The following is a 27,692-nucleotide window of genomic DNA, read 5'->3' as shown; positions in this document are numbered from 1 at the left end:
GTCTGGAGTGGGAGGACGTCTATGATATACCCCTGAGTGAATAAAGCAAGCTGCAGAAAAACATATAGTATGGTCTCATTTTTAAATAAAGCATATATACACACACATATAAATTGATTTCTCATATGTGCATATATATGTATCTCATAGGCATAAAGTTCATGAAATATATATAGCAAATTTTCAACAGCTTTTACCCTCTGGAAATAAGGGGAAGGGAGATAGGGGACTTCCTCTACCACCACAGTTCTCTTTTCAGTATTTCAGTAAAGTATACTTGGAATTTAAAAGTTTATTGGAGCCCGAAGTAAAATGGACGATGCCTCCATAAGACAGAATGCTATACTGGTCATTAAAAATCATGCCAGGGGAGATAGAATATTGTAGAAAAACATGTAATAAGCCGAATGGGAAATGAAGTTCTCCACACAGTAAACAGGCACAGAGTGCTCGCTGGTTTTTTATGACAGAGGTGATACACACTGACGAAAAGAACAGAAAATAGATGTTAACGTGTTAATTAATATCTCTGAGAAGCGGGACCAGGATAGTCTCTTTTGCCCCTTTTTTCAAACTTATTATATTAAATGCATATTGTTTTTCATCTGAAAAAATCATTTTTAGGTGTGTAGTACCACGCAATGGAGAATAATACATGAATACTTACAGAAACAAGTAACTAGGAGACACGGCAGCAGCGCCACATAGTGTAGAACGGGTGATCCTGATTAACACGGCGCAGTTACATAAGGACCCACAGAGTGAGAGCACCTGCTGTAACAGGGAGCGGCCCCCTTCTATTTCTCTGTTGTGTCTTCAGGGCTGAGGCAGTTCTGAGCATGGCCAGTGTCAATGGTGGTGTCTGGATGGACGCCACTGGGGGTGAGGGCACCTGCAAGCAGAGAGGAAGAACAGAAATCATCCTCTGCCTTTTCTGTCTTGTGCCAGAGCCTGCCGGCAAAACGAACAGGTCCGAAGACGCGGTCGACACGACTAAGAAAAGAAAGCACACAGACACAGAATGGGGTCGAGAGGGACGAGTCTTACACTGCTAAACAACAGGCCAGACACCACCAATGCAGTTTATTTTGCAACTCTTTTTATAGTATGCAAGAAGGAAGAAACATTGAATACCAGAAAGATTACATAGATTTCTTTACGATTACACTCATGTTTACCTCAAGGAATGACATTTACAATCATCAGTCTAAGGAGTCCTGTTTTTGCCCTTATCTTATTTTTCTTGGGCAAAGAACAAAACAGAAACTCCTTCCGGGAAAACATCTGTTAATCCTTTATCTTAAGAACGTAGGGGTGGCGGGACAGAGAATCCTCCCAGAGCTAAGTCTTATTAACAGAGCTATTAACTCCCGGATACCAGACCTTCAATCCATGAGGCAGCTCCCCGCAGGGGCTGTGTCTTGTAAATCAGGACTGTTAACTCCTGCCTACCAGACTCTCACTTCATGAGGCAGCTCCCCGTATCTCCCCCTTTCTTTTTCTAAAGTTTCCCTACCTTTTTGTTGTTTGCCAAGGAAAACGTTATTTAACCTTGTGATTTAGGCTTAGAAATTCTGGAAAACATTAATAGCCTTTGAGGAACAAAATTGCTAAACGCTTGGAAAAAGCATGGTCCACAAAGTAAAATCATCAAAACTACAATACAAATAATTATAAGATTCTTCCACCAATCACTCTTAAACCAGGAAAGAATTGTACTTAAAACCAAAGGATCAGGATCAGCCATAGCGTCTACTTGTTTTTGAATATCCATTACAGCCTGAGATACATTTCCTGATAAATCAGGAATAAAAACGCAGCATTCTATCTTAATTATAACGCACGTCCCGCCTTGAGCTGCAGTAAGAATATCTAAAGCCATGCGGTTCTGTAGAACTGTTTTTTTTCATCTGTTTTTGTTCTTCATTTAAATCTTCTATTGCTTTCTTAGTATCTATTAATGCTTGCTGAGTAAAATTAGTAAGCGCATCAACTTTTAACATAATATCTGTATTCCCCAAAGAAGGTACAAAAACTGCAGCAAGATAATCATACCATTTAAAAACAGAACTAGTCCATCTAGCATGTAGATATGGGAGATTCGCAGGAATGCCAGAAATTGTTTGTTTAATTCTTCCAGGAGCGAATACAAAACCAAGAGTACAACGCCCAACCCATCCAATAGGAAGCCAGGGCCAAAGATATCTTCCACACACCCATTTCGTTCCATTTGGGGCTACCCATCGGATTCCTGGATTCAAAAGCCAATCAGATCCTGGCCAAGAAACAGACTTATTAGGAGAATATGTTACATCAATAATTTGTTTACACAAAGATGGTGTAATATGTCCCATTGGCTTCAAATCAGTACTATTCAATGGCTGATTTCTATATCCTATCTTATGTTCTTTTTGCTCCCAGCAAATAGGTGCTGCTGCAACCTATTGTCCATTCTCAGGAGTCATCCAAAAGTATTCATCCCAAATTTGATAGAAGTCTCCCTGATATCGAGCAGCTTCACGCTTCTTGGGCCTGTTATCCTTTTTGGAAACATCAAGATAGGAATTATAAGCTTTTGTTATGATATCATAACTTGTATTAATGTTAAAAGACATGTTAGAACTAATACCCACATCTTTGCACCAGGATAAGTGTGAAATATTATGATTATGGAGACTAATATACATTTCTTTTTGCTGAGTAAGAAAACTACATAAAGCAGGCAAATTATTTTTTGCAATAGGTAAAACCCACCAAGGCACCCCTCCAACTGAGAGGGGCATAGCTCCGCAGACCCAGCAATTAGAAGAATTATAAAAATCAGCGTAAGAATGTGCCCAAGAGAGAAATACATTGCCATGAGCAGTGGGAAAATGCGTATTCATAGTAGCACAGGCCAAGCCCAAAACTAGAAACATCAGAGAGGTTTTAGGTTGTTTCGTGGTTCCAGCAATCTCATTCGCCTGTTGAATCAGGCTCTGCAGGTGCTTCCTCGTCGGTAGGGGGTGTTTGTCCTCCAGGGTTAATGCCTTCATTTTTCGGATGAGAGACTTCCTCCGCCGTGCGTACCAGCCTCTCCGGTAACCAGCGCGGTGCTTCGGCATCCTGGGGAAAAACACAAACATGGCCTAGACCCCATACTAACACAGGGTTGGGTCCTTTCCATATTCCAGTTATAGGATCCTTCCACCGTACTAAAGGCTTCGCTTATTACTATTATCATTAGCCCAGAACCTTTGTGCGGCAGATGCTCCTTCTGAGTCCAGTTGTAAAAAATTTAAAATAAAGAGGGCATGGTTTAGATAATTTTGGGGGTTCCTGGATATAATTCTTCCTTTTTTATTTTATGTAATTGATTTTTAAGGGTTTGATGGCTTTTTTCTACAACATCTTGTCCCTGTGGGTTGTAAGGGATTTTTGTTTTATGACATATATCTAGGCGGGCACAAAAAAGTTGAAAAGCTTTTTCCGTACAACTAGGGCCATTATCTGTTTTTATTATTTTTGGGATTTTCATGACAGCGAAACACTTTAAGCAATGTGTTATACAGTGTTTGTTGGCTTTTTCAGTTTGTAAAGTAGCATGGAGAAAATCTGAATAAGTATCAATAGTTACATGAACGTACGGAGTATTTTTAAACTTTCGAATATGGGTGACATCTATTTGTCACAAATGATTGGAACTAATACCTCTTGGATTAACACCATACTGGGGAACAGAAACAGTTTGAGGACAAAGGGAACAATTTCTGACGATCTGACGAGCAGCTTTTCGAGGAATTTTAAATTGAAGTCTCAAACTATTACCATTTTGATGATGTAGATGATGAGACTGTAAGGCAAGCTGTTCTTGGGAAAGAAAAATTCTGGTAGCTGTGTCTACAGTTGTATTACCTTTAGCAAGAGGACCTGTTAAATTAGAATGAGCTCATAAATGACCAAAATAACAAGGATGTTTTGTGGATTGAAGAAGTTGTTGAATATTAATGAAAAGATTGTGACCCAGGGAGTTAACAGTTTTTATATATGGGACAGTTTTTAATACATTTAATGTACGAACTATATATTGGCTGTCTGAAAAGAGATTAACGGGAAAAGTGGAAGTAGTACTCAGAACAGCCTGTACGGCCATTAATTTTACCGTTTGTGCGGAGGAACCAGACTTTTTTCAAGAAATAAGTTGGTCTTTAATTTTATAAGCAGCAATACCGCTAGAAGAGCCGTCAGTAAAAACCGTGAGGGCTCCAGTAATAGGATGAGATTGAGTAATTCTCGGGAATACGATATTATGTAGTGTTGTAAATTATAAAAGTTTGTCTGCTGGGTAATGATTACTAATTTTTTTTAGCATAGTGAGCTAAAGCAAGTGTTCAGTAATCATTAAACTGGAAAAGCCAATCTTGCTGTTTCTGAGTATAAGGAACGCAAATGAGAGCAGGGTATTTTTCCAGATAAGAAACGGAGTCTTCTTTCTGTGGCGATTAAGGTAGCAACAAAATTAGGATAAGGAACTAAGGCTTTGGAGGGAGACACATTTAAATGAATCCACAAAAATGGGGCATCTTGATACAATACGGCAGTGGGCTTATGAGCAGTGGGTAAAATATAATGTCCCCAATCTTTATTATAATCACAATATTTAACTTGTTGGGAGATAGCAGTTTCGACAAGGGATAAGGCTTGTCGAGCTTTTATAGTAAGTACACTAGATGAATTAGGATCTGGATCTTCTTTTAGGGTATCAAACAAAGGTTTAAGCATTCCAGTAGTAAGCTTTAGATATGGCCGTATCTAATTTATATTTCCTAACAATTTCTGAAAATCATTTAGAGTTTTTAAACAATCCTTACGAAGCTCAATTTTCTGAGTCTGAAAATGCTGGTCAAATAATTGAAATCCCAAATATGATAAAGGGGGAAATTTCTGTACTTTCTCTGAGGCTATAATTAATCCTTGTTTCAATAGTTTTCCAGTTAGGGTTCCAAAAGCAGATAGCAAATATCCTTCGTCTTTATGAGCCATAAGAATATCATCCATATAATGTATCAAATAAATAGAAGGGCATTTCCGCCGAAAGCTTTGTAGCGCCTGAGCTACATATTTTTGACATAATGTGGGGCTATTTGCCATTCCTTGAGGCAAAACCAACCAATGATACCGCCTCATGGGTTCTGCAAAATCATTAGGATGAACACTAAAAGCAAAACGTTTGCAATCCTGTGGTGCAAGAGGAATTGTATAAAAACAGTCCTTCAAATCAATAATAATTTTATAAGTATTATCAGGTATGGCCATGGGAGAAGGCAATCCAGGTTGCGATGCTCCCATGAGTTCCATAGTTTCATTTACTTTTCGAAGATCTTTTAATAATCGCCATTTTCCAGATTTTTTCTTTATCACAAATATAGGAGAATTCCAAGAATTAGAAGGAGCTATGTAGCCACGATCAAGTTGTTCCTGCACCAATTGTTCCGCGGCCTCAATCTTTTCTTTTGTAAGGGGCCATTGATCAACCCACACAGGCTCATCAGATTTCCATGTTATGGGGTCGGCATGGGTTGCAGGATAATCAAAGGCACCTGCTAAAATTATCCAAGACCTTTGCCTGCATAATTAGGATTGGGTTTAATAGGTTCCATAATTCCTCTTCCATTCTTTCCTAGCCCTTGGCTTGGAAGCAAGCCCTGATCCAAAAGCTGATTTGTGACTTTCACATTAGGACTATATAAATAGACACCCATACAAGACATAACATCTCTTCCCCATAAATTGACTGGCAAACCGGGGAGCACATAGGGCTGAAATTTTCCGGTATGCCCCTCGTCATCCTTCCAAGTCAGGACTGCGGAACACTGCTCTGGATTATGAGATTACCCTATACCCTGTAATGTAGACAAAGCTATTTGTTTCGGCCAATGCTGAGGCCAATTATTAGAAGAAATTACTGATATATCGGCCCCTGTGTCTAAAATTGCTTTAAACTTCTTTCCTTGTATATATAAAATTAATTCAGGCTGTTGGACACCTATACTCTGAACCCAATAAGCATCAGAAGACCCAAACCCATTAGAACCTCGTTTTATATCAGAACGGATACGTCCAGAAGACACCAAAGGTAAAAAGCAAAAGCTGTGCAATCCGATGTCCTGATTGAATTACTGTTATATTTTTTTGGAGAGTGAGCCATAATCTTAATTTCTCCTTCATAATCTGAATCAATAACACCAGGGGCAACTAGAAGCCCTTTCATAGTCGAGCTACTTCACCCTAAAAGCAAACCCATGGTTCCCTCAGGGAGAGGTCCATATATTCCAGTAGGCAGGGCTTGCATACCCATTTCAGGTGTTAATACTGTGTAGGAGGAGGCACTGAGGTCCAGTCCTGCGCTTCCCTTGGTGGCCCTGAATAAATCTGAGACAGTTTGTTTGGAAGAAATGGATTTTGGGCCTCTACACTCTGGCCTTGGATTGTCCCATAACATTGCTTTGGGGCCTGGGGCTGGCCCCTCACCCAGTTTCCCTGCTGGGGTGAAAGATGCTGCCCATTAATATCTGTTTTAGATCAGCAGTCCTTAGCCCAGTGTTTTCCCTTTTTGCATATGGGACAAATGCCTGGCTGCTGTACTAATGTCCCATTCCCTTGAGTTTGCTGAGTTTTCTGAGGACATTGGGCAACCCGACGTCCCATTTGACCGCAGGCATAACAGCTTCCGGGAGGCCTGGCCACCCGTGAGGCACCCTTAAAAGTTTTTTGTTTAGATTGTTGGTATAGGACCTCTTTTATAGTTTTTCCTTGCAAGGCGGCAGCAATAGCCACACCTTACACATAAGAGGGCCCTATATCAGCACATATTCTAATATAATCAGGTAATCCACCCTTTTTTCGATAAGGTCTCAGAGCAGCTTGACATGCGGAATTAGCATTTTCATAAGCGAGTTGCCTCCCTAGTACCATCCCCGCTTGATCATCACCTATTATCTTGCCTAAAGTTTCCAGTAACCAAGAGACAAAATCTTGATAGGGCTCATCTGGTCCTTGCCTAATTTTTGATAAGTCTTCGGACTTATTTTCCGAACTAGGCAATTTCTTCCATGCTTTAAGAGCTGCAGCATTTATTTGAAGATAGGCACCGACTGGGTAATTTAATTGGGTGTTCATATCCCTATATGCGCCTTCTCCTGCTAACATATCAAAAGTCACTGGTAATACTTGCTGTCTATTGATTTCGGCTGTTGTCCAGCATTGTTCTGCATATTCTGATTTCCATAGTAAATAATTTCCTCCCGATAAGCAAGCTCGAGCCAGCTGTTTCCAATCATTAGAAGAGAGATACTGATTACAAAATGCTTCAAGGATAGCCTGTGTAAAGGGCGCTGTGGGACCGTATTGAGCACAAGCCATTTTTAATTCTTTTAGCTGTTTAAATGGAATAGGATCATGATACCGCTGTTGCTCTGCATTTTCAAAAACTGGGAACATATTTGTAAATCCTGGCATTGTCTTTCCTATTTGATGTGCCTGTCGCAGGGCTTTTTGTAATGGGCTTAATATTTCAACAGGAGTATTGCCAAAATTATTTTTCTGACAGGCAGCAGCAATTACAGGTAGGGATGAAGGTTTTTCGATTGTAGGTTTTTCAAAAACAGGAGGAGCCGGCGGATGATCTAATCCAGCCAAGACGGAGGGAGAATAGGCAGGAGGTAAAGGTAAAGGCTCGTTTTTACATGCTGGATTTGTATCTGCAGGCAGGCATTTAACACATTCAGTTAGCAATTGCCTTAATTTACTAAAATCTAAGGCTGAGGGATTATTTTGCTCTAGATTTAACATAACATTCCAAGGGGATTCTTCATCATGATAATGGGCTGCTTGTTCCTCTAGTTTAGCCTGATCAGCAGGATCTAATTCAGATTCTGAGGAACTGCGCGATTGGAAGCCACTTTCATAATTCCCTCAGGGGTTGAATATAATGGTTCTTCGGGAGGCGCGGTGGGAGTAAGTTCTTTATAGTCTCTATTAGAACTCCCCTGTTTAAAAATGAGCCGCATCTTTCCTCCCTCCTGATCAGGATCTAAACAGTCTCTTATTAAATTCCATAATGAAAATGTATCTACCGGAACATTATTGGGTCCGTTAGCAGTATAATAATCATGCATTTTTTCTCCCACCTTTTTCCAAGTAATCAAATTCATTGTCCCTTCTTCAGGAAACCAGGGACATACCTCTTCTACAAATAGTAAGAATTTTTCTAGCTTAGCTGTATTTACATGCACTCCTCTTTCTTTTAACATAAGCTTTAACATTTGAACAAACAAATGCCTACTACTATCTTGCCCCATAATTTATTACTCTCGACTATACTCTCCCTGCCCTTTCCTTACTTTTCCGACGTTTTCTTCGGGATCCCGTCTCGCCTACGGCAGCGGTCGCGACGACTCCTTTACGTTTTCAGGTCCCTGTTCGGGCGCCAATTGCCGGAGGCTGCCGGCAAAACGAACAGGGCCGAAGACGCGGTCGACACGACTAAGAAAAGAAAGCACACAGACACAGAATGGGGTCGAGAGGGACGAGTCTTGCACCTGCTAAAGAAAAGGCCAGTCACCGCCAACGCAGTTTATTTTGCAACTCTTTTTATAGTATGCAAGAAGGAAGAAACATTGAATACCAGAAAGATTACATAGATTTCTTTACGATTACACTCATGTTTACCTCAAGGAATGACAGTTACAATCATCAATCTAAGAAGTCCTGTTTTTACCCTTATCTTATTTTTCTTGGGCAAAGAACAAAACATAGAAACTCCTTCCCGGAAAGCATCTGTTAATCCTTTATCTTAAGAACGTAGGGGTGGCGGGACAGGGAATCCTCCCAGAGCTGAGTCTTGTAAACAGAGCTATTAACTCCCGGATACCAGACCTTCAATCCATGAGGCAGCTCCCCGCAGGGGCTGTGTCTTGTAAATCAGGACTGTTAACTCCTGTCTACCAGACTCTCACTACATGAGGCAGCTCCCCGCAGTCTTGTTTCTTTGTTATTTTAAAAGAGAGGCATAAATAAGAAAACTGTGTATCTTCCCTACTGAAATTTCAGTAATGAAACCGTTTTTAAAGTCTTCACCGCATATGTTCTGCCTATAACTGTCTTTTCAACAAAACATCATATTTACTAAATGTTAATTGACTCAGTTAATTAACTCCCTGTTGAAACATTCTAGGAAAGAACATGAAATGCCGTATGTAAAAAAACCACACCTGCAGTGACTAGCTCAGCTGATTTGACGGCAGTGCATTCAGCCAGCACCATCCCGTGGCCCTGAGCCCCTCATGCTGGTAAGAGAGCACGCTGCCACCTCAGATGGAGAGATACTGTGAAAACATTTTTTTAATTCTACCGTACTGACAAAACATAACTGACAAATCCCAGGCTCCTTTGAGGCTGTCATTTTCTGTTTCTGGCCAACACCCGTCAATGAGCAGAACCACCCCATTCCCGAGCGATGGGACTCACGTGGGAAGCAGTTTTGGAGAAATTTCCAGGTATAGAATGTAACCAACTATACATAGATCTCGGACAAAAGAAAAGATGCAATACTCTGACTTTGGAAGACACTCAAAATATTCTCCTAAGCCTTAGTAGCTGGAAACGCTGGGCTTCTCCCCAGCCACTTATTTATTTCACAGCCAGTGAGCATCTCCCACAAACCCTGTTTCCCTGTGTCTGCTGGGAGCCTCAGGCACACACTTGCTGTCGATCTTACAAGTCACAGGGCAGAGGCGTGTCTCTCACGCCTGCAACCCTCACACAGGCTCCCTTCCTAGCCTCACTGTCTGAATTTGGCCCCATTTTCTCACCTGTTTATTTGGTATCTGTTCTTCTTTAAGCCGCCTCAAATGCTTTTTGGAAAAAGTCTGAAGAATGAGTGGGTAGATAAATGGACAGATTGACAGGTGAGAGATGGACAGACAGACAGAGAGACTGCAAGAAAAGGGGAACAAAGAAAATTTTCTATGCAAAACCCTCTTCTAGTCAGGGAAGGAAACCACCACCGAGAAGTGTGAAGAGGCAGGTAGCTTAGGGCTGTTTCCTGGATTCCATGGAATGTCACACCAAGAGATGAGAGGGTAGAACTTTAAATCGTAAAAGAAAAAAAGCATGCATGCTTAAAAACATATGTACAATATGTACTTTCTAAAGAATAGATTCAAATCAGCAGGGCCCAATAACACAATCCATGGGTATTTACAGACGTGAGAATCCCATCTCCAAACCACAAGGCATCCTTTCGGAGCACTGAGAGTCTACACGGGGCGGTCATAAAGCCGTCACCGCAGAAGCTATGCTATCCTGCACTTACGAGGAAGGAACAGCTGTGCTCCGGCTGCCCACGCGCGTCATTTATATCCCTCAGCACCTCTACGGGGGAGGGACGCCTAGCTAGCCCCGTCTCTGCAGGACAGAAAACCAATCCTGGAGAGGCTAAGCCGACCTACCAGTTCTCCATCTCACAGGACTGGTCACTCCAGAGCAGGACTCGAACTCGGACCCACGTTTGTAACCACAGTACTACCGTGCTTTGTGTGCTTTTTGTGTGTATAATACATTTGTTTCCGGCATGAAAGGATATTTAATAAATGTTCGGTTGTCTTGTCTATCTCATTAGCTCACAATCAATCTATATACTGTTGAATTGTACTCTTGTCCCCTGGAGAAAGGAATGGAAAGGGCGGGGATTAGAATGAGGTAGGGCTCCATTCTTTAACTGGTACCTCTTCTCATCCAAGTCCCCAACCAGGGATAAGGAGCAAATGTTCTCCTCATCTTTTATAGAGAGTGCTCCACTTATGGTGACTTACTGAACTCCAAAAGCAAGGCTGGGGAAAGGGCACATGCAGCAACCAGAGCAGTATCACATGTAGGAAGGCAAAAAGAGCTCACAGGAAGGCTCAGGGGGTCAGCCGGATTTAATTTCAATCGATAAAACAATAACACACTCTAAAAATACTAGCATGAAATGAATTTGCTCTTTCTTAACTTCTAGCATGTTTCCACAGCACAGATGTAAAATTATCATGAACCAGTGAAAGGAAGTGTCTACAGACAAGAAAAGTCAATGCCACAGGTAGACTGAAACACAGGTTGGAGGAAAGGAAGATAAATGGCATAGTAAAGAAGTGGGGAAAGGCTGGGGAAAAAAATCATCACACAGACTCTCAAGCATCATCCAACAATCATATAATCATTCAAGAGCGAGAGAGTTACTGAGGTCCTATTCTGTGCAACATTGTAGAGCGGGCGAAGCAAGATCGCAGCGACCATGGTGGCAGCAAGTAGCAGGGTTCAAGTACACTTCTGATCCCGGTACCTTGCACACTTGTCCTCAGTATAAAGGCAAAAAAAAGTAAAATACAACTCTGTAAACTCAAAACATTGTTAAAAAAAATTAAAGAAGATCTAAATACCTGGACAGACACACCACGCATATTCCTGGGTCAGAAGACAATGATCTTGGGATGGCAGTTCTCCCCAGAGCAATCCGTCTGTTCAACGTGGTCTCCATCACAATCCCAGCGGACTACTCTGCAGAAACTGACTAGTTGCTGCTACAAATCATATGGGCATTCTAGGGTCTCAGTAACCAAAGCGACCTTGAAAAAGTAGAACAACGTGAGAGGACTTGTAATTCTCAATTTCAAAACTTACACCTGTATCTCTAGGTGAGGAGATTACTGGCCATTTTTAACATATTTACTGTGTTTATCCTTATTTTGTAAATTCTCTACAATGAAAATAACTGTTACAATAAGACAAAAAATAGTAATGTATCTTTTAAAACATGCACACTAACTCATTCATTGGGAAAAAATATAAATATAAAGAGATAAACAAATATCTAGTGAAAAAGGACTACTTAAAAACAAGAGTGCATTTACATTTTTCATAAATTGAAAACTGGAAAGCACAAACACATCAAGTTTCTAGGGAGCCTGCTGCAACATATTAATAGTTATTTTCAAAAATTCTTATTGAACAATGAAAACCCAAGAAAGGGAAAATCGTGATTGACAGCCAACTTCAAACACATGGAGAGCAAAGTCCTAGATATCCCAGTCCCTGTAGCTCTGCTACTAACTCAGTAGGAGAGGAAATTCCTCACTGAGGTGACAGTGGGATTCCATGCATAAGACAGGATACACAGTACAAACTGCACTAGATATGGGGGTGATTTTCTTAGAAGAATTCTAAAGGTAGAACATTGCTGAAAAACTATAAAAACACTGAAAGACTGTTTAAAACACACAGCCATATATATTATATATAAATGTATGAAGTCTGCTCACATGTTGCATAGAAAGGCAAAGTTACATTTGTTCATTTATGGGCTCTGATTACTTTATCCCAGGTAGAATATTTCAAGTAAAAGAAATAATCAATAATATACCCCTCTTGTCAAATATATTTGGTAAGGTAGTCTGCTATGTAACCATAATGTGTCTAAGATAGATCTCAAATTAGTGAAAAAGATCTTTGTATGGTTTCTCGAACACTTCTCAAAATTCCAAGCTTAATTTTAAAATAGATCTGAGCAGTATATTTATATTATCTTTTCCCTTGTGAAATTAACAACACAGTCTGTTGTCAAACTTCTGTCCTTAAAATGATTCAAGTGCACCATAACCTAACAATACTGCTGGATAGCAAGGCACTATCCAGACACTGTGACCAAACAAACGAAACACAAGGAAGACAATGAACCTATTCTGGAGGGCTTATAATCTATGTCAACACTGGGGTTTTTATTTGATTGGTTAGCAAAATAAAATCAATCAAGTACTTTCTTCTTTGAGCATTCTGTAAGTCATGACTCTGTTTTTAGTGTCATGAGCAGGAAAGACTTAAGCATGACTTGATTAGGTCAATTAGCAACAGATATCACTACAGAGTGAGTAATAAAAAAGTTAACCGATAGCAATACCTCTGCCTACATGAGACCTAAAATAAACCTACACTGAGCTCTGCAAGGAAAATGAGAAGATGAGGTCCCCAATGAGAAAAAAACTAACAAGAAATCAAAGAAGGAAAGATTTTCATTAACGACTCCAGGAAGGAGTAGAGCATGGTGGTGAAGAGCACAGATGCTGGGGACAAACAAGAGGGCCTGAAATCCCACAGCACCACTGGGCAGCTGTGACCCTGATATTCAGGGAAATTTTCTGCATCTCAGACTCCTCATCCATAGACTCGGGACAACAACAGCACTCGTCTCCTAGAACGGTCCTAAGAATTCAGGTATTTTATATATAAAAGTTTAAATAAAAATCTCACATCTTAAATATGACCCCAAAAGTACAAGGAACAAAGAAAACAGATAAACTGGAGTTCATCAAAATTTACAACTTTGCTTCAAAGGACACCATCCGGAAAGTGAAAAAACAACACACAGGAGAAAATTTTTTGAAATCATTTATCTGATAAGGAATTTGTATTTCCAAGATAAAAAAAGCCCCAACAACTCAACAATAAAAAGGCAACTCAATTAAAAAATGAATAAAGGATCTGAAAAGATATTTTTAAAGGAAAATGTAAAAATGGCCAATAAGCATAATGAAAAGATGTTCAATATCATTAGCTGTAAAAGAAACCAAGTCAAAATTACTTGGAGAAACTGCTTCAAACTCAGTACAATAGGTTATAATCAAAAAAAGTGTAACAAGCACTAATGAGGACACAGAGGAAGCAGAGCTCACAGCAGTTGCTGGTGACGATGTAACAAAGCATGGCCACTTTGGAAAACAGCCTGGCACGTCCTCAGAGAGTTGAACACTTGGTTTCTGAATGACCCAGCATTTCTGCTTCCTGGGGACACAGGTAAGAGAACTGAAAGCAAATGTCCCTATAAAAACTCCTACAAGAATGTTTATGGCACCATTATTCATCACAGCCAAAGAGCAGAAACAACCCAAATGTCTATCACGTGATGAAAGGGTAAACAGAGGGACCCAGTCATACAGTGGAATATTATTCAGCAATAGCAAAGCAATGAATACTGAGACAGGCCATAACGTGGACAAACGCGGACAAACACTGAAAACGTTACTCAGTTTGAAAGAATTCAGTCACAATAGACGGTTCCATTTACATGAAATGACTCGATTTACATGAAATCTCCAGCTCAGGCAAATCCACAGAGAGAGAAGAGCGGCTGCCTGGGGCTGGGGGAGGATGGGGAAGATGGGAATGTCTGCGTATGGGTATGGGGCTTCCTACTGGGGGGATGAAAATGTTCTAAGATTGACTGGGATGCATAATTCTCGGCATAGAGTAAAAAGTGCTGTACATTATACTCGGTGAGTTGTATTAATACTGCGAAGAACAAAAGCACCTCGGGCCAGTAACTTCCCATAGTAAATGCAAATTTCTAAGTTTATTACAGGAAAAAGAAACTGCGCTCAGCATGAAAGCAGGAGATCAGTAAATGTGAGTTAACCGAAATTGGACAAGAGCATTTCACTTGAAATAGTTGCTGAGTGTACACGAAATATTCAGAAATGACAAGGATAATCAGTTTCACATCACGATGAAGCATTCTGCTTCAAATGAATATCAAGGATTCGGCAAGCCCAGCTGCTAGAAATGACCAGAGAAGAAACCTGGTTCTTAAAACAGGCACCAGAGCCGACAAGGAAATGCTGGTTAGGAAAGAAAGCGGCCGAAAATCTGGAACCATTTGCTACAAATAATTTCTACACTGAAAATTCAAAAATGAAATGAAAGTGATGCAATGCTGTGCTGGCCTCACGTGAATGGGCTTCCTCCGGTGCTTGACAGCTCTGTAACCAGGATTGAAAGACTCAGGAGAATTAGCATGGCTCCTGGGTGTCCCCAGGTGACTGCCCACCAGCACGCTGACCACCATCGTGCTGAACCACCATCACATCTGCCAGGGTTGAATTGCAGAGAAGAGACCAAATTCTGAAAGGCACACGGAATGTTGATAAGGGAAGAAAAGGCTGTGGTCAGTCCTGGGACAGAGGCCTGCGGGAGGCCACTCATAACCTGAGGACTGCCGAGCACAGAGGTTGGGCCTAAACTCCCACAGTGCAGGGCGTCAGGCTCTGAGGTTGATTCTAACAAAGACAATCTCTGTCCCGCCACCCCTTTGAAGAATGCACCAGGTGCTTTAGAGCCTGAGGAACATCCTGAGCTATTAAGTCACTAAGGACCTGTGGAAGGAGAGATACAATCGGCACACAAGTTAGTGATCTTAGCCTGAAGAACAATCACCTGAGTTAATAGTACACGAGTCACAATGTTAGCTTAGAGGAACAATACCTTAGTTTATGATCTTGGTTTCGGGAACAGTTAATCTTAGTGTATTGAGAACTGTAAACAATAATGATGTCTGTAACAATATACAAGTTAATGATTTTAGTACACGTTGTTAATGTACCCTAAAACAATACCGTTGCCTACGTGCAGGAATGTATGAGCTAATGGGTTAAAATCATATAAATGAACTGCTGAAAATAAACTCGAGGTCCACTCTTGACCTAGCGTCTTGCTGGCTAGAGTGAGACCCTCTCAACCCCACCTTTTAGTCTTGTCTTTCTTTCTCAGTCCCGCGGCACAGGTTTTCTGGACCTGATCGATTGTCGGCTGGCTCCGACAGAGGCCCTGTGAGCAGAGGCCAGACGGCTGCAGGTGAACTGGAGTGGCCCTGGGGCAGGAAGGGACGACGGTGGAGCAGATCTCAATTCTCTTCTCTCTTTCCTTCGGGTAGGAGAGATAAAGCCTGCATTCTTCTCACCTGGAACTGAGGGTTCTGGCTGGCAGAAGTCTTACCGACACGGAATGAATTACTCAAAACTCTGTGGAAATAGTTAACTGAGCAAGAGGGAGTAGGGAGCCAACTCCATGATCCTCTCAAGTGCTCTCATATTTATTGTATATAATCAAGGGAAAAAGTCATTAACAGTTGTGTGATAGTAAGCAGGAACTTGGGGGAAAGACAGGATGAGACAGAGATTGTAGAATCCACCATGAGTACAAAGGCTTAGTGTATCTTTAGGGAAGTCATGGGGTGAGGGGAACAAGATACATTCTTTAAATATGTTCACTACAAAGCAGACCACCAGACCAGCCAGGTCCTTGTTTGGGGGATAAAAGACTATCTAACATCACACAAGCCCAGCGTTTATAGCTGAGGGCCTGGGTCCTTGCTTTGCAATGAGCAGAGTGCTATCTAAAACCTCAACTATGCAAGCAAACAATTGTCTCTGCTTTTTAAGGCAAGGAGACAGGATTCAGGTTGCACAGGCCACTGCTTTCAAAGCAGTTACTAAGCACAGTTTTTTCTTGTTAAAATTGACAGGCTGCTGGTGTCTGTTATAATTTGTTAAGCCAATCATGAGCTCCCACAAGGAACCATTATGGAGAACACCCTGGGATGACAAATCCTGTCTCTGGTCATTTTCCTGTCAGCTTCAGTCACTCTAGCAGGATCTAGACACCTCCCTGAATAACGATCCCACAGAACCACTCACGCTCTTAATTCCTGGTGCTTGAAATTTAATTTTAGCTCTACAAAACATAACATAGAAAATTTTCAAAAATAAAAGATTTTATATTCTTTTTATATCTCATCATATGACTGATTTTTCTGATTGCTCTAAGCTGCTTCTACTTGGTAAACACCTAACTCTGCAGGTGTATTCAGTACTTTCCATTGGGCATAACTAGCCAGTTTGGGCTCCCTGAATTCTATTGCTCAAATGCCGATACACATAATTGATTTCATTGTTCATCGATTTCAGCCGGGAGGAGACGGAGTGTCACTCTGTTCCTCAGCCCACCCTCAACTCTTCTCATCAGCAACTCAGGCCTCCTGAAAACAAAACAAAGCATTTGTTTCCCTTCTTCTACACTTTTCACAAACCCAACAGGAAACATCAGCCTGGAGGAAGGATTCAACAAAAATGTTCAAACAAAAATCTACAAACATGAAGCAAATCCATCTCCAAATCATGATACACAATGACATGAAATTAAGTGTGTCAGGTACAAAGCATGCGTGAGCCTGACCACCTCATTTCTATTTTTCAAAGGAAGGAAGTTTTTCATTTTTTTTATTATCACTCTTTGTCATTGTTTCTGATTAAGCCAAAAAATAGTTTATGAAATCATTAAGCACTGCAATAACAGATTTTTGTTATATTAATTACAGAAGGCATTCAGAGGGGATAGGAAAATCCACCTCTGTAAAAAAAGCAAAATTTCTTCCCCTGTGAAGAACACGTATACAAAATGAAACAGAGAATTCAAATCCAAAGAATCAAAGCAAAGTCATTACTATGTGTCAATTATAAATTCACTGGACAAACATGCTCAATGCATTCAATTAATTTTACAGGCACACTGCAAACCATTCACTTAATGATCTGCAGGCTAGCGGAAGAATTTCCCTCTTTAACAGACAACAGAAATCAATAGGCTGCCCCACAAAGCAACGACCAAAGAACAATCAGGTTTTTAAAAGTTCTGATAAATGAGCATGTTCTAAATATCAAAATGCAGAAATTTTATACTTTCATTCACAGCACAATGCAGTAAGCACTTAAAAAAAAAAAGAAAACCCGAAGAAACTAAGCACATAGACCATGTACCTGGATCAGTGAGAATTTCTTGTACCGCTGGAAGAACGAACAGGCTACAGCCTTTTACTTGAAAAATAAAACTACTTTTAATGATAGCTGGCAAAACACATTTCATCTTTCATGTTGCCTAGAGAAATCTGACGCACTTGTATCTGAACAGAAAAACAATTCTGAGTAATAGTATGTTACAATTCAGTGCGAGTTTGCTTTAGAAGAAAAAAGAATAGCTACTTTTTCTCATCCTGCACAAAGTGTAAAGGAACTCCATGCCTCTATCTCCTCACATTTTCTAAGCTCATGCTCCCCAATCCTTCTGAAACAATTATGAGAACCTCTTATTCCCACCAATATGCCAAATGACAAAAGAATATCAATTTATTTGTGTAAATATATGCCTACACTTCGAACTGGAGGAGAAATGTATCAGGAGGCTATATGGAACTTATTTCTACTTTCCTGAAATCACACACACACACGTTCACAGAGACACAGACATATACACAGTGAATTAATTGGCATTCCACAATCTGGGGACATCCAACTTCAAGAAGATAACTTTGTAGTTAGTATAAAATGCTAAACTGTCAGCTTTTGAAAGCCTTGGTCATCTGCCAAATCATCCAAATATCAAAGAGACCCAATTAGCCTTCTCTGTAGAATGTAATTTCCCATGATGGCAAAGCAGACTCTAAGAAGTAGTGGATCCAAGACTCGTGTTTGTCACTAGCTATGATAGTTTTTAAACACGTTAATTGATTCAGAAGGTATGTCCCAACTACATTTATTCTTATTGCAATAGCATACGTGTTCAATTGTCTATACAGAGACTAGGTCCCATGATGGTGTTTAAGAGCTATATTGTCTATTGCAATATGTATTTTTAAGTGCAGACAAGGAGGGTGGGTATTATTCAGTTGTAGAGCACCTGCTTAGCATGCACAATGTCCTGGCTTCAGTCCCCAGGACCACCAAAAAAATAAATAAAAATAATTGCATATTTAAAAATAAGAATGAAGTTATAAAAAATGCAGACTAAAAACCACTGTAATCTAGGAGCCACAATTATGATAAAAAAAAAACAAGTGTTTCTATCAAATATTGACTATATGCCAATCACAGATACAACCACAAATCACACCTGACAACCATCACGTGTGATTCTCAGCAACCCTACTAAGTAGACACGGATGAGGAACCCGGCTCTGCGGATGAGGAGACGGAGCTCGGAGGAGCTGGGGACACTGATCATCCTGCTCCCCGTGACATCGCGTCAGCCCAGGGCAAGCGCTGACAGAGCTGCACTTAGGGGACACCCAGCTGTATGGAACCTTGGGGGACTGGGGATTCCCAGAAAACACTCAAAACTGTTCAGTGAAAAACCAGCTCATATATATTACATTGTGCCACATCCTTTAAACAGGGAACATGACTGAGACCTATTTGATGCCTCCGTGTCCTTTCTGCATTCATCAATTATTTGCCCTCTCAGCATGACCAGTGATGAACTGGACCCCTTATTAAGTGCACTCAGATGGCAGAGCTTTTAAAGCTGTTTTATGAAGTTTGTAAGACTCTGTCTATGCCTCACACAGGCGGTCATCCATCACTTCTCATCGGTGTGGAAGTACCACCTGAAATCACTCCTTTCTGCTTTTTAAAATCCCTTCATGTAATCCAGACTTTTCAACAGCAAAGCAGCAGCTCAACCAAAGACAGTGGACAGCTTTTCACCAAATGGACTCTAACTGCCCATCGGACTACCTGGAAGCCCTTTTCTTCTATTAATCCCGCTTCCAGGTACTTAATCATTTTCTGGTTGGTGGACTTGGCCTCTGACTGGCCTACTCAGAGAGCTCCCAGCCTCACATCCGGGGGTGGGAGAGAACCCCGCTCTTGGGGTATATCAGTGAGGAAGGTGGAAATCCTCCAGCCAGGTCTGCACGGGTAGAAGTGCCACAACGTGCTCAGAAATTATACCGTCAGCACCCCTGTGCTCCCATGGACTGGTTTCACATTAACCAAACTAATGAGACACTGATGCAAGAAAACCAGAAATTTAATTTATTAATGTAACAGGAGACGTGAAACTACAAACCAGACTGAAATATCAGAGTTCAACCAAGAGTACAATTTCTCCTCAATGGCCCAATCACGGGCAGGCAGTCACATGGCAAGCGTAGACAGAAGCAGAGCAGGAAGGGTTTCTAGATTAACTCAATGGACTAAATTTCTGTTATACGAACAGATCTGCTTCCTAGAAGACAATTAACGTCAATCACAGTGCACTCTCCTTGGACAGTGGCTGAGACACCTGTGTAACTCTCCTTTCCCGGCTAACTGATGCACAGAGGTACAGAGATCCAGGGATGCAGATACATCTAAACACCCAAAGCCCATCCCTGGGAGCCTGGAAACCAGACAGCGTGGGTTTAAATACCAGCTCTGCCACTTACTAGTTCTGTGACCTTGGTCAACTTACTCTCTCCGTGCCTCAATTTCCACACTGTAAACCTGGGATAACAATCGATCCTTCCTTACTCACTTGTGAAGATTGAAGGATTCATTTCTGTAAAACGCTCAGAAAAGAATGTTAGCACATTTTACGTGCTCAACAATTGTCAACTTAATATGAAAGTGATTTATAAGTCTCCCTTCTAATCATCTTTTGTGCTTCCTGGCTAGTCTAAGTCACAAAGGAGATCTTATTTCCCCTCTTATAAACTCTTGGGGAGCTCCCTTGTTTTCCATCCCACCACCAGTTTAAACTGATGGAGGGGATGCCTCCTCCCCACTTCTCTGGGCCATGGAGAGTGCTTCTCCCTTCACACCCATGACCCCTGGCCCACGGCTAGCCCTCCTCACACTAACAGATTGAGGTGTGAGTCCGGGGAGACAAGCAGGGCATACGAAAACTTTTCTTTCCCTCCTGTGTTGGCCACCCTTGGGAAGCACCCGGGATGCTCAGCTCCATGGCAGGACAGCCCTGTGCATGTTGGGACAGATCCTCTCAAGGGAATGCTCGCTGTGGCCCAGAGTTACCTGGGACTGCTTGAGTCTCTATTTCTGGGACACAGTATCATGACACACATTATCCCACAGTCCTGAAGTTCATGGAGAACGTGGCTTCATCAGTAATAAATGAGGGATTTATCGCCTGCCTGTTCTTCGGTGTCATCTCCCAGTTGGCTGCTGGAGACAACATGTGTATAAGCATTGGGTCCCCTTAAGCCCCAACATATATGAAGTAACAAATAATTCTGTGGCTTAACATTGGTTCAGGGTGACTGTGTAACGGTCCTGACTCTGCTGATGCTAAATTATGGTTATAGGAACTATGGAACCTCCTCAAATATCTTTCATCATAAAACCAGCTTTTCTTATTTTCCTGTTTCTTAGTAATTGCCAAAGACTCTCAAATGATGGCTTCACACAAAACAGCAGCTAAAGTTTATGAGCCCTCTTGACATACCCACTGTGCTAAACACTTTACATAATTTCTAATTCTCACAATTCTACATAGCAGAGACGAGCGTTCCCATCTCACAGATGAGGGAAAATCTCAAAACGAACTGACTCAGGTTCATGTGGCTCGGTGGCAGCGCGTGCGCGCAAACCCAAGTCAAAACACTACACCCCTTCGTATATGTACCAAATCTCCTACCACCAATTAACACACAGCGGCGGGGTCAATACTCAGGGAACTCAATACACTTTTCAGCTTTAAGGTGCTCCAGAGGCCGCTTCTAGCTCTTTTATAAAATCCCGGCTCACTGGTTTCTAACACTGGAAGACAAGTCCGATTTTGCCATTGTTTGCACAGCAAGTCTGAAATGTTCACGAGAACATTTTACAGCGAGATGACAGAATAAAACTAAGATATGAGCAGAATAATTTTTCCAGATAAAGAGACATAATTGACAATGTGCTATCCTGAAGCGCTAAGCAAAGGAAACAAACAAACAAACAAACAAAAACGTTGTTTAAGCCTTCTTTTACAAACAGGAAAATTAAGACTTTAAGAAGGTGCAACAGCGCCACCTATGGCTAAAAAGACCTTCCACGTTCCCGGGAAACATACAACACAAAAATTGCCTGTTGGATCAGAAACAAGAATCAGATAACTAAAATCTTATGTACCACATACTGCACTTCGCTTCGGGGAAGGGAGGGGTATTCAGTATTGAATCTGATAATGCTAATATTCCTGAATATAAACAAAAGACACAGGCTCATGGAAACTCATCTTAGAAGAGGAAAGAATCCAGTCCAGCCACTTCATTTTACAGGAGGGGAGAATGAGACATGGGATCAATCCTCCAGGCCATCGGCAGTAAAGCTCTCCTAGGCCTCATGTCTTGCACTGTAGCAAAAACCAACAGATCTGTACTAGGCCTATATTCATAAAGTCACGTCTGTATTTTTCCAACATTAAGTAATCTAAGTATCTTGCAAAATACTTCTCAAAGAGCCAGGAAATCATACAAGTGTATTGAAATACAAAAACATTTATTTACATATTAAAACTGCATGAGTTTTATTCTATTAAAAAAAGTGACATGTCATATCATTGTGTTGATATTTTAAAATCTATTAAGTGTGCAGAAAAATAAATCAAAATTGTCTTTAATCACAAAAGAGAGAAGCTTATTCCCTGAAAATTATCAATGTGGATTTTTCTAAACTTGATTCCTACGAATTTAAATGTCTGTGTGGATGGTTACATAGCAACATGAATTCTGAGTTGTAACAATACACATTCTGTGTAAATAATCTTCAAGGTTGTCTGCTTAAGGCAATTTAACAAGTCCCTGTCTCACTAGAATGATACAGATTTCATTAAAATATCATTCTACACACACACACACACACACACAAAACCCTGAATCCTTGTTACTTTAAGCCATATTCATATATTCATATATATCCATATTGAATATGCATCAGAAATAAGCCACCCTCTTTGGTATTCAGAGTTGATCCTTTGAAACTATCTGTCATTGTGACAGCACATTTTTACTAAGCAGCTCTTGGGTGCTTTGTATACAAGGCGTTTACTCTCACAGTCAGACAGGGTAAACGGCATCACTCAAATTTCACAAACGAGGAAATGTACTTAAGCCATGGAAACAACTTACATATTCATCATCAGGAAAGAAAAGAGTAAAGATTTTACTTACAATATTCACTGACAAACTTTCCCTTCATACTAAGACTACATAAAACCAATTCAGTCTTCGAAAATTTTCCTGTCAATAAGCACCACTAGAGAAAAACATACAACATCATTAGGAATGTTTGGGCTTTCAAAGCCCACTCCTATTTTGCACTATAATCATTTTTAATGTTTTGTTTTTAGTGCTTAAGGAGCACTAAAATAAAGAAAATAAAAACTTTTTAAGTCATTCCCTGAGAATGCAACATTTGTGAAAATGTACAATTTTAATTTATGCCACTCTGTCTCACATTCTCACTGGTGTCTCTCCTTTGAAGGCCTCATCAGGCTGAGATCACTTAAATCGGCCATTTATGGAGTCACAGGAGTACGGGTAACCACTTAACAGGAGGCTGATTAGAGGAGCAATTAAGAATGCATCCTGTGCAGCCTGGGTTCCAGCACCGAGCTAGCCACCACCAGCTACGTGTGATTTGGGACAAGCTGCCCACCTCTCAATCCCTCAGCTGCAAAAAAGGAGACACTGATACCTACCCTCAAACACCTGCTATGAAGTAAAACATGAGGAAAGCATTTTAGCCTTAGTTAGGTGTCCACTCAGAGCGAGTTTGGTCATTATGATGATGAGGATGGCTGTTAATAAATTAAGATAGACCAAAAAGGAGAAATCACCTTAAAGGAGAAACATTTTAAGTAAATGAGCATTTCTTTTCGGTTGGATTGCAGAATATTCTATTGATTTTTTTTAATAAACCAAGTTTTGTCCATTAATTATAGATTTAGAGGATCATGGACAAATCTCCAGAAAAAGAATTAGAGGTCTCTGACCTCTGAAAACTAAGAAAGTAAATTTTTAAAAAAATCAGGGGGGAGATTATACCTCATTTGGGAGAGTATGTGCTTAGCATGCATGAGGCCCTCAGTTCAGTCCCCATTAACTCCATTTAAAAACTTTGTTTTCTAAGAAATGGAGAATTAAAGCAAAAAGATGGAGGAATACAGAATTTTTTAGAGTCTCATCTCAGATTTAAGATAGGTAAGAAACCATCCATTTCTCAGAAGAAATCTTGAGAACTATGTAAACTGGATCTGAGATGTCTAGTCTTCTAACATTATTCATGAATTCATATTACCAATACTTATAACTACCTGATAATCCACAGTGGTGATACTGATCATAACAGCTGCCAACACGGATTGAGCTCCGGCTACGACTGCTCTGTTCTGACATCTCTGCCCCTGAGGCCTCACCAGGCTGAGAGCACTAAATTCAGTCATTCATGGGCATCTCGTGTAAGCCCTCGATTTGTGCCTCTCACTCTCCCCTCACCAGCCCCTCTGAGGGAAGCACTGTTATCATCTTCCCCACCCGTAGATAAGGCCACTGAGGCACAGAGACTAAACCCGTTCCAGGTCACATCAGCATTAAAGGACGTCTGTATTTCTGCTGTTTTGCTTTTGACAAAGGAACCTGAGATATCAATTCAAGGGAGATTGTTAAATAATCAAGTCTGTCAGATCTTCACCTCAAAGAGCAGATACTATAAATTCCTGACGTAGGATGAGGCTACCTCCACAAACTGACTCAGCTTGAAATTAATATCCAAGATGAAGCAGTGGATACACGTAAATATTCATGAGTATCAACTCCGCTCACGGGTCTGGGCCCTACACTGCCTGAACGGGGGTGAAATCCCCACCCGTGTCTGGGAGGGAAGCTCGGCTCTTCCCGGTCTCACCCAGGCTTCACGGGCTATTTCCCCCCACACACTGGCCTCAACGACTAAAAGCTCTCAACATTTTTACACCATGTAAAACTAAAAGACATTTCTGCAGATGGAGCACTTTCTCAGGCTTAAAACTTTTTTGCCTGCACTCAGCAAGGGGGAAAAAAGAAACATGATTCTGCAAAGTCTCTGACCCTCACCACTCAGAGGAGTACAACGGCCACAGCAGATGACTCTTCACATTGCAGGGTGAGAACAAAATAAAGCCGCCCTACAACAGGCCCTCCCAGAGAGAGCATCAGCAGTCTTCTGCACACTCACGGTTGTGCAGCCCTCACCACCATCTATTTCCAGAACACTTCATCACCCCAAAAGAATCCCCCTGTCACTAGCAGTCACTCCCTAATCCCCCTCCGCCCAGCCCATTCCATCCATCACCTGCTCTCTGCCTCTGCATGTGCCTTTTCTGGGCATTTCAGATCACTGAATTCAACAATATGTGGCCGTTTGTGTCTGCTTCCTTTCACTTAACATGCTGTTATCAAGGCTTGTCCATTTTTAAGTGGTATCAGCATCTCTCTCTGCTGTTTTTTTTTTTTTTGAAAACGTTAAAGATTATTAGAAGGTGGTAATTACTATCTGTCGGTGCCAGCCGACAATCGATCAGGTCCAGAAACCTGTGCTGCAGGACTGAGAAAAGGAAAGACGTAACAAAGAGACAGCAAGACAAGACAAGTTGGGGTTGAGAGGGTCTCACTCTAGCCCGCAAGACGCTAGGTCAAGAGTGGACCACGAGTTCATTTCTTGCAGTTAATTTATATGATTTTAACCCATTAGCTCATACATTCCTGCATGTAGGCAAAGGTATTGTTTTAAGGCACATTAACAACGTGTACTAAAATCATTAACTTGTATATTGTTACAGACATCATTATTGTTTACAGTTCTCGTAAAACTTAAGATTAAGAGTTCCTGGAACCAAGATGATAAACTAAGGCATTGTTCCTCTAAGCTAACATCGTGACTCGTGTGCTATTATCTCAGGTGATTGTTCTCTAAAAAGATCACTGACTTGTGTGCCGATTGTATCTCTCCCTCTGAAGGTCCTTTGTGACTTAATAGCTCAGGATATTTCCTCAGGCATAGGCGCACCTGGTGCATTCTTTAGTAAAAGAGGTGGCGGGACAGAGATTGTTCTAACTCAATTGACCTTTGAGCCGGGCGCCCCGCACTGTGGGAGTTTAGGCCCATCCTTTGTGCTCGGCAGCCTCAATCTCAGAGCCTGGCGCCCTGCACTTTGGGGTTTTACGCCCAAGTTTTGTGCTCGGCAGCCCTCCGTCACGAGCGGCTCCAAGTGGCGCCCGATCAGGGGCCTGAAATCTGGAAGGAGTTTGCTGCAGCGACCGCCACGGAAGAGAACGGAGAGCTCTCGGATTTAAAGTGAAAGTAAGTTTCCGCGGGGAGTGTATCTGAGAGTATGGGGCAAAATAATAGTAAAGGTTTATTTGTACAGATGCTTAGAGTGATGTTAAAAGAAAGAGGAATTCAGGTCTCGAAACAACGTTTAGAGCAATTTCTTGTTTTTGTAGAAGAAATCTGTCCTTGGTTTCCAGAGCAGGGTACTGTTAACTTAGAAACTTGGAAGGTTGTTGGAGTTCGTTTAAGAGACTATTATACTGCTAATGGTCCAAATAAATTGCCGGCCACTATACTCCCTTTATGGCAACTAATTAGAGATTGTCTCGACCCAGCCACTGAGGGAGAGAAATTTGATACTGTGAAAATAGAAAATATTGAACCTTCTGCTCCTACTAATCCAGATTTTAAAGAAATTCCTTCTGTTCCTCCTGCAGTAAATGCAACCGATAGTCCTTTTGATTCAGAACTAGATCCAGCTGATCAAGAGGAGTTAGAGGATCAAGCTGCCCGTTACCACAAGGATGAGGATCCTTGGGGCATCTTTTTTGAAGAAAATAAAACCTTTGACATGTCTAAATTTAGAGATATTGTTGCGGAATGTGTTCAACAAAACATTCCTAAAAAAGATCAAAAAAACCCACCTATGACTTCCTCTCCTCCTCCTAGTTACACATCTCGAGAAAAGAGGACATCAAAATTTGTTGTTTTAAGTCCTTTACAAAAGGCATTAAAACAAGCTTGCAAAGAAGGAGAACATATTCCTGGTTTTTCCTTGGTTTATCCAGTCCCTGAGGATGCCCAACAACAAAGATATTATGAAACCATTCCTTTTAAGCAACTGTAAGAATTAAAAATGGCTTGTGCTCAATATGGACCCACTGCACCTTTTACACAGGCCATTGTTGAAAGTTTAGGAAATCAATATTTGCCTCCAAATGTTTGGAAGCAAGTAGCACGCGCCTGTTTATCTGGCGGAAATTACTTGCTTTGGAAATCAGAATTTTATGAAAATTGTGCAGCAACAGCAAGTATTAATCAAAGACAAGGTATTCAGGTTACCTTAGAACAACTGACCAGAGAGGGACAATACCAGGATACCTATTCACAATTAGGATATTTGCCTGGTGCTTATCCTCAAATAAATGCAGCAGCGTTGAGAGCATGGAGAAAACTGTCAAATTCTGAAAATAAAACTGAGAATCTGTCTAAGATCCGACAAGGTCCCGACGAGCCATACCAAGATTTTGTTGCTCGTCTTATGGAGACCATTGGTAAGGTTATAGGGGACGAGCAAGCAGGATTGGTTTTAGCTAAACAATTGGCCTATGAAAATGCTAATTCTGCTTGCCAGGCAGCTCTTAGACCTTATAGAAAAAAGAGTAATTTGGCTGATTTTATACGAATTTGTGCTGACATAGGACCCTCCTATGTTCAAGGAGTAGCTTTAGCCGCTGCTTTACAAGGAAAAACAGTAAAAGAGGTTTTATATCAACAAAACCGTCCTAAACGAAATTTTCAGGGAACTTCTAGAGTTGCTGGACCTCCTGGCAGTTGCTATGCCTGTGGACAGTTGGGACACCGAGCAAATCAATGTCCTAAACGAGGACAACAACCAACAGGCCAAAATACATTAAGTATGGGTCCAGGTTTATGCCCTAAATGTAAAAAAGGAAAACATTGGGCTAAGGATTGTCGGTCTAAAACTGACATAAATGGACAACT

At 41.1% G+C, this 27,692-nt stretch overlaps 1 protein-coding gene across 1 annotated transcript in view; it reads right to left on the bottom strand.

Moving 5' to 3' along the window:
- The window catches only part of LOC140696747 (trafficking protein particle complex subunit 9-like), a 40,539-nt gene extending 31,974 nt beyond the window's left edge, over window positions 1–8,565 (bottom strand). The window contains exons 1-2 of the mRNA XM_072962173.1: window positions 8,382–8,565; window positions 668–3,105 (exon numbers count right to left, since the gene is read on the bottom strand). The gene's annotated coding sequence lies outside the window, so the exon portion shown is untranslated. The remainder of the gene's footprint in view (window positions 1–667; window positions 3,106–8,381) is intronic.
- Window positions 8,566–27,692: the final 19,127 nt, after the last annotated feature.

Source organism: Vicugna pacos, chromosome 6 (assembly GCF_048564905.1).
Source record: "Vicugna pacos chromosome 6, VicPac4, whole genome shotgun sequence".
NCBI classification, from domain to species: Eukaryota; Metazoa; Chordata; class Mammalia; order Artiodactyla; family Camelidae; genus Vicugna; species Vicugna pacos.
Note: the sequence above shows the minus strand (reverse complement) of the source record. Positions and strands in the feature narration are given on the sequence as shown.